Source organism: Garra rufa, chromosome 14 (assembly GCF_049309525.1).
Source record: "Garra rufa chromosome 14, GarRuf1.0, whole genome shotgun sequence".
In the NCBI taxonomy this organism is placed as follows: domain Eukaryota; kingdom Metazoa; phylum Chordata; class Actinopteri; order Cypriniformes; family Cyprinidae; genus Garra; species Garra rufa.
The window spans coordinates 42841289-42847288 of record NC_133374.1 but is presented as its reverse complement, the minus strand read 5'-3'; the positions used below and the strand labels follow the sequence as shown (position 1 = coordinate 42847288).

General features: G+C 39.1%; 1 protein-coding gene across 1 annotated transcript in view; it reads right to left on the bottom strand.

The window, feature by feature from the left end:
* Positions 1-6000, bottom strand: part of LOC141284452 (uncharacterized) — a 256898-nt gene that overhangs the window by 106610 nt on the left and 144288 nt on the right. The gene's annotated exons all lie outside the window — the stretch shown is intronic.

The following is a 6000-nucleotide window of genomic DNA, read 5'->3' as shown; positions in this document are numbered from 1 at the left end:
AGGACTGGTGGCTGAAGCCATAGCAGGAGGACTGGTGACTGAAGCCATAGGAGGAGGACTGTTGACTGAAGCCATAGGAGGAGGACTGTTGACTGAAGCCATAGTAGGAGGACTGGTGGCTGAAGCCATAGCAGGAGGACTGGTGACTGAAGCCATAGGAGGAGGACTGGTGACTGAAGCCATAGCAGGAGGACTGGTGGCTGAAGCCATAGGAGGAGGACTGTTGACTGAAACCATAGCAGGAGGACTGGTGGCTGAAGCCATAGCAGGAGGACTGGTGACTGAAGCCATAGGAGGAGGACTGGTGGCTGAAGCCATAGGAGGAGGACTGTTGACTGAAACCATAGCAGGAGGACTGGTGGCTGAAGCCATAGCAGGAGGACTGGTGACTGAAGCCATAGGAGGAGGACTGGTGGCTGAAGCCATAGGAGGAGGACTGTTGACTGAAACCATAGCAGGAGGACTGTTGACTGAAGCCATAGGAGGAGGACTGTTGACTGAAGCCATAGCAGGAGGACTGGTGACTGAAGCCATAGGAGGAGGACTGGTGGCTGAAGCCATAGGAGGAGGACTGTTGACTGAAGCCATAGCAGGAGGACTGTTGACTGAAGCCATAGCAGGAGGACTGGTGGCTGAAGCCATAGAAAGAGGGCTGGTGACTGAAGCCACATGAAATATCATATTTGAAAAGGCATAATAGGGGCACTTTAAACAAAAATTTCTATCACAATGTAAAGAACATTCTCTGAAAATATAACCTTGATATCTTTAATATTGACTGAGTCAAGGCCATGTCAAAGACTTGCTCTATTTCTCAGAAAAGAAGTGTAGGTAAACTGAAAATCCTGTTTTTTTGCGACATTCTAATGTTAAGAAAATATTTGATTTAAAACTGCAATACATTTGAACCAAAATTATCCTGGTTAGACAAATTCAAAGATTCTCTCATTTTCAGTGATACATCACACATTTTGTATGGGTTAATTCTTAACATTTTTTAAACGTGTCTTATTATTATGTGCATGTCCAAAAACACACACAAAAAATGGAATGAATAGAATTAGCTGGTGTGGATTGATATTTGCAGTTCCTAATGATATAAACTAAGTTTCTGAACCGAATGATATGAGATTCAGTATGTTCTGCTCCTAAAGTAAACCCAGAGACGATTGAAATTATTATTATTTTTTTTATTTCACACATTTGTTTTTTTTACAGAATAAGGAAACATAGTAACAATTAAATAATAATTTCAGCAATTATTATGTTACATTTATTCATTTATAATTGCTATACAAATAATTCATGAGTTTATATTTTTCATGCACCTTTTCTCATTGAATGTTTTGTTTTGTATTTTTTGTCTTCACTCATAATCATGGTGTTGCAGGGCAATGGGTCTTTGAAGAGGAGCAGAAATCCTGGCTGCCAGCTCATCCCTTCTGGCAGATCCTCTACTTTCTGCCACATGACGTGATGGTCTGGTAGGCTCCATCGGCTCATTCACAACATCTCCTACGCCGAGGCAGATATTGTGCAGCATTGTGCAGGCAATTACCACTTTTGGGACAACTAATTGATCTAGGGGTAGAGCCTGAAGAAAAATTGCTCTCCACTGGCACTTCATCCTGCCAAAAGATGTTTCCACTACGCATCTTGCCCTCGAATGGTGTCTGTTGAACCGGGCTTGTACTGCTCCCTGGACTGGTTCCCTGTAAGTTGTAATTATGCTGATAGGATGGTCAATGCAGGGATAACCTCCATCACCCAACAAAAAATGTCCAGGTGGTGGATATGCGGCAAGCTGGTAAACTGGGCTGCAACGCAGGACTCTTGCATCATGTGTTGATCCAGGGTATCCACAGAACACATCAATGAACCTGCCATTGTGGTCACAAATGGCTTGCAACACAACAGAATGAAAAAGTTTTCTGTTGAAGTAACAGCTGGCATCTCTTGGTGGGGCTTTTATACGTATATGGCAACCATCTATAGCACCCAAAGCCCCCAGGAAGGCATTATGGTTTGCCAACCTGGCAAAACCTTCGCTTACTGCGTTTCTTTCATCTTCTGTGGATGGGAGTTTTATAATATTGCCTCTGTGGTGCAAGAGGGACCTCAGTACCTCTCTTATTGAGCGGAAAACTGTGGTCTTGGGTATTGAGAATGCCCGGCAGACAACTCTGTAGGAGGTGCTGCAAGCCAACCAGAAGATGAATACCAGCACCTTTATGGTTTGCCCCCAGCCATGGTGTCGATCCTCGTGAAGCATGCTCAGGAGTGCATTTAGGGATTCACGACTGAGGCGATAGTCTGGTCTGGTGTCATTTTCCTCATTAAAAAATAAATGAAGCACTGGCACAGTAGGATTAAATTGAATGTATGCTGCTGGATTTTCATCCTACAATATAAATGGAGGGTCACACAATTAATAAACTTCCATACACTGATTGTGAAGTCATTCTATTCAATGCTACTGATTTATGTTATTAACTACCTTAAGAAAATTTCCCATGGTTTTACCACAAATAAAACAAAGATAGCAGTATAGTTAAGCCATGGAAACCATAGTATTTATAGTAATACTAGGTGGTGGAGCTAGTTGCTTAACTTACCTGTTCAAGGCTACGTTTACATTAATCCGGATACATTTGAAAACGGAGTTTTCATTTTAAAACGCTCTCTGTCCACACTAGCGTTTCCAAGCGTTTTCCAAAAGTTTCTCATCCACACTAAAACGTAGGAAAACTTTAAATTCGCCTTACTGGGCATGTGTAAAGCCTCCAAAATTATACAGACTGTAATAAATTTTCACGCAATTCTTCTGGCGTGATAATTTACGGAAATATCTCATTATCCACTGACGCGTCTATATCACGCTCATTCATATTTTATCTGAAAAGCAGTTGTCTCATGTTTTGCAGGACAGCAGCTGTGAGTAAATTTTCCGTCATCATTTTAGGACTGTAATTTGAAGAGTGTACAAGGTAAATCTCTTTAGCAGCAGTGTGACAGTGAATAGCACAGGCCCAATTACTGGTGGAAACATAGATATCTATTGGTACAATATGTGTAACATGACTATAAATATGCGTCATCATTTTCAAAAGCCTCCTGTTTCACAGTCCACACTACAACGTGAAAACGGCGTTTTCTAATTTATCCACTTTGGCCGGAGTTTTTAGAAATAATCGTTTTCTGTGATAAAAATGGGGTTTTCGTGTAAATGAGAGGCCAAACCACAGGGAAATATCTGCGTTTTCCCTTCGTGCAAACGGGGCCCAAGAGTCATAGCCAGAAGAAGCCTTCTCCTAAGAAGTCTTCGTCTTTGAAGTCTTCTTTCATATTCATTACGGAGTAAAAATAGGTATGACAAAGTAAAAGCTGCGAGAAGCAGCTGAGGCTCTGTCATTTTTTTATAGTTTAACGGCACCTCAGGATTGTTTACAGTACGGCTGTGCACGCGAAGAAAGCGCACGAGATGAGACATATACAGTTATAATTACCATAGATTATAAAAACACAGGTACGCTTAGTTAAATAAGTTTATTTTCATATTGCATGACACTTACAATTGAGCTTCAGATCGACTAATAATTAATTGTTTAAATTGTCAATTAAATATATAAGTATATAATACACATATAAATGTTCATTATATTTATCAAATACATATTGTTTGATTTGTATATCTATAGTATAAATGTTTTAAATGTGATAGTATAATTATTTACAGTGTTTATTTATGTTATATTATAATCTGCGTGACTCTGCCGTTGGCTTTGTTTGATGACGTTGCAGGGCGTTCCAAATGAGCGATTTTTGTCAGCGAAGTCCACTTCAACGGATATACCGTGCTAAGGGAGTAGGGAGCAGTGAACACTGCGTAGGGACCCTGTCGATCGGAACGCACCTTATATGTGTCCACACTCAGAGTATTAAATTAACACTTGGGATTTTGCTGTGCACGAGATTTTTTTGTAACATGGCAATCAGAAAATAAGGATTCAACAGATAATATTTAAAACTACTATAGAATTTATACTCAAATGGAGACATGAAGAGTCAGCACATGAATCTCAACAATGGTGAAAATTCAAAAGCTTCATTCTGCAATGCAAGGATGTTTTACTGTAAATACAGCTCAACTCAAATGTTTTCAGAAAAATTACATTTTTTGCCTAAACCCATATATTTTGTTTATATTCAATTCATCCTGTTAAGATGGTCTGTTGGCTCATTCTGAACAAGTTAAACAATGATTGTTAAATGAAACAATATTGTTGTTCATACATTCAAAGTTTATTTTATTTTTTTCAAAACGCTACAAATCCATTCTTTTTTTCTAAAACATTGCTCGTTTATGTCTTAAAAAAAAAAAAAAAACAAGAGAACATGCAACATATGGCATAAGGGACTCATACTATAAATTAATATAAATCTTTATTTTTAATGTCATTCTTTTAGTTTGTTTAGACTTTCAGATGCTGCCTTTCCACTTGCGTTATGTCCAGGAGAAGTATGGTCCAGTCCTTGTAAACCTTGTTTGGTCTTTCATAAAACAAAATTTATCATCAGCTTTTAGTTTGCGTGGTTTAGTTTGAAAACTCCGGTGTTGCGTTTCATTGTAAATGGACCAAAACTTTTGGAGAATTTTGAAAACGAAGGCGTGGCTGTCCACATTCTTTCTGCATATCCTTGATGACCGACAGTGTCTACAATTACATCTTGATCGTTGCTGTACCCATAGCTATGTATAAGTAGGTTCCCATTCCCCTAGTCTGTGTTTTGTAACCACAGGTGCAGTTATCACTGCCTCATTCAGGCCATCAAAATTGTTAATCGAGTTTAAAGCTCTCATTTTGAAGACGTAACATCTCTCGCTTCAGAGCGCCGCCATGTTAGATTGCGTCGAACACTCGCCGAATTCTTATTGGTCGAGAGGATATATCACATTTAGATTAAAAACAGGTTTGGCGGTTATAGCATTTTGGAAAGAAACTGCATCTTGCAGTACATTTTAAACAAGGAAATAAAGCGATTTGGCATGAAACATTTATGGAGCAGTGAATAGGTCCAGTACACTGCAAAATGGCATCATTAACTAATTTTTTGGGGAAAAGAGCTCTTCAATTCAAGGTCTGCTGTGGTAAACTATGGAATGTGGAATCAGGTGTGCGTTGACCACGGCAAGGAATTCTACTTGACACTCTTCATTCAGGAAATTCTTGCATCCTACAGACATTGTCAGGACAAACTACCATACTACAAGAGCATGTCAACAAAGGTAAAAAAATAAATAAAAAAGAAATAGAAAGAAAGGAGTATGCTGACATTTCAAAAACATTCACACATGTAGTTGTTGTGGACTGCGCCTTGGTTAAATTTAGTTATTTAATTGATGCTTTTATCCAATCAACTTACAACCGAGAACTATATTCAAGCTACAATTCAACAAAAGCCTTGGTGTAAAAAGTGTAAAATTAAAGCTACATTTTACTTACTCCAAAAGGTCTCTAAAATATTTTCACCCCTTACTATGCTTCATAAACACATTCACATTTGTTTGTTCTATAGAATCATAAAGTTGAGCGGTGTGGCCTGAGGTTAATAGCAGGGTCAATTACCCACTGAAAGAGGCCCTTATCCACCTTACCGACCAAGAACTCCTGGACATGGACTGCAACATCAGCAGATACTGTGTGTCTAACCTGACTAGACAACTGTCTGAACTGGGCATGAGGAGAGTAATTGACTCTTGGAATGCACACAGAATTCCTGGTATGGTAAAACCAGTTACAGAAAAGAAAAATCATAAACTTTCCTCAGTTGCAATGTATTTTATTGTAACAATTTAATTACAGGAAAAGGAATACCTAATTAACTAGCAAGAAATGGGTGTCTGAAAAAAATCCAAGAGGGGCTACTACCTCACGCGCCTGAAGCAGCTGACCTTTATGCAGAGGAATTGGGAAACCCCTTAACAAGAGTCTCCACCTT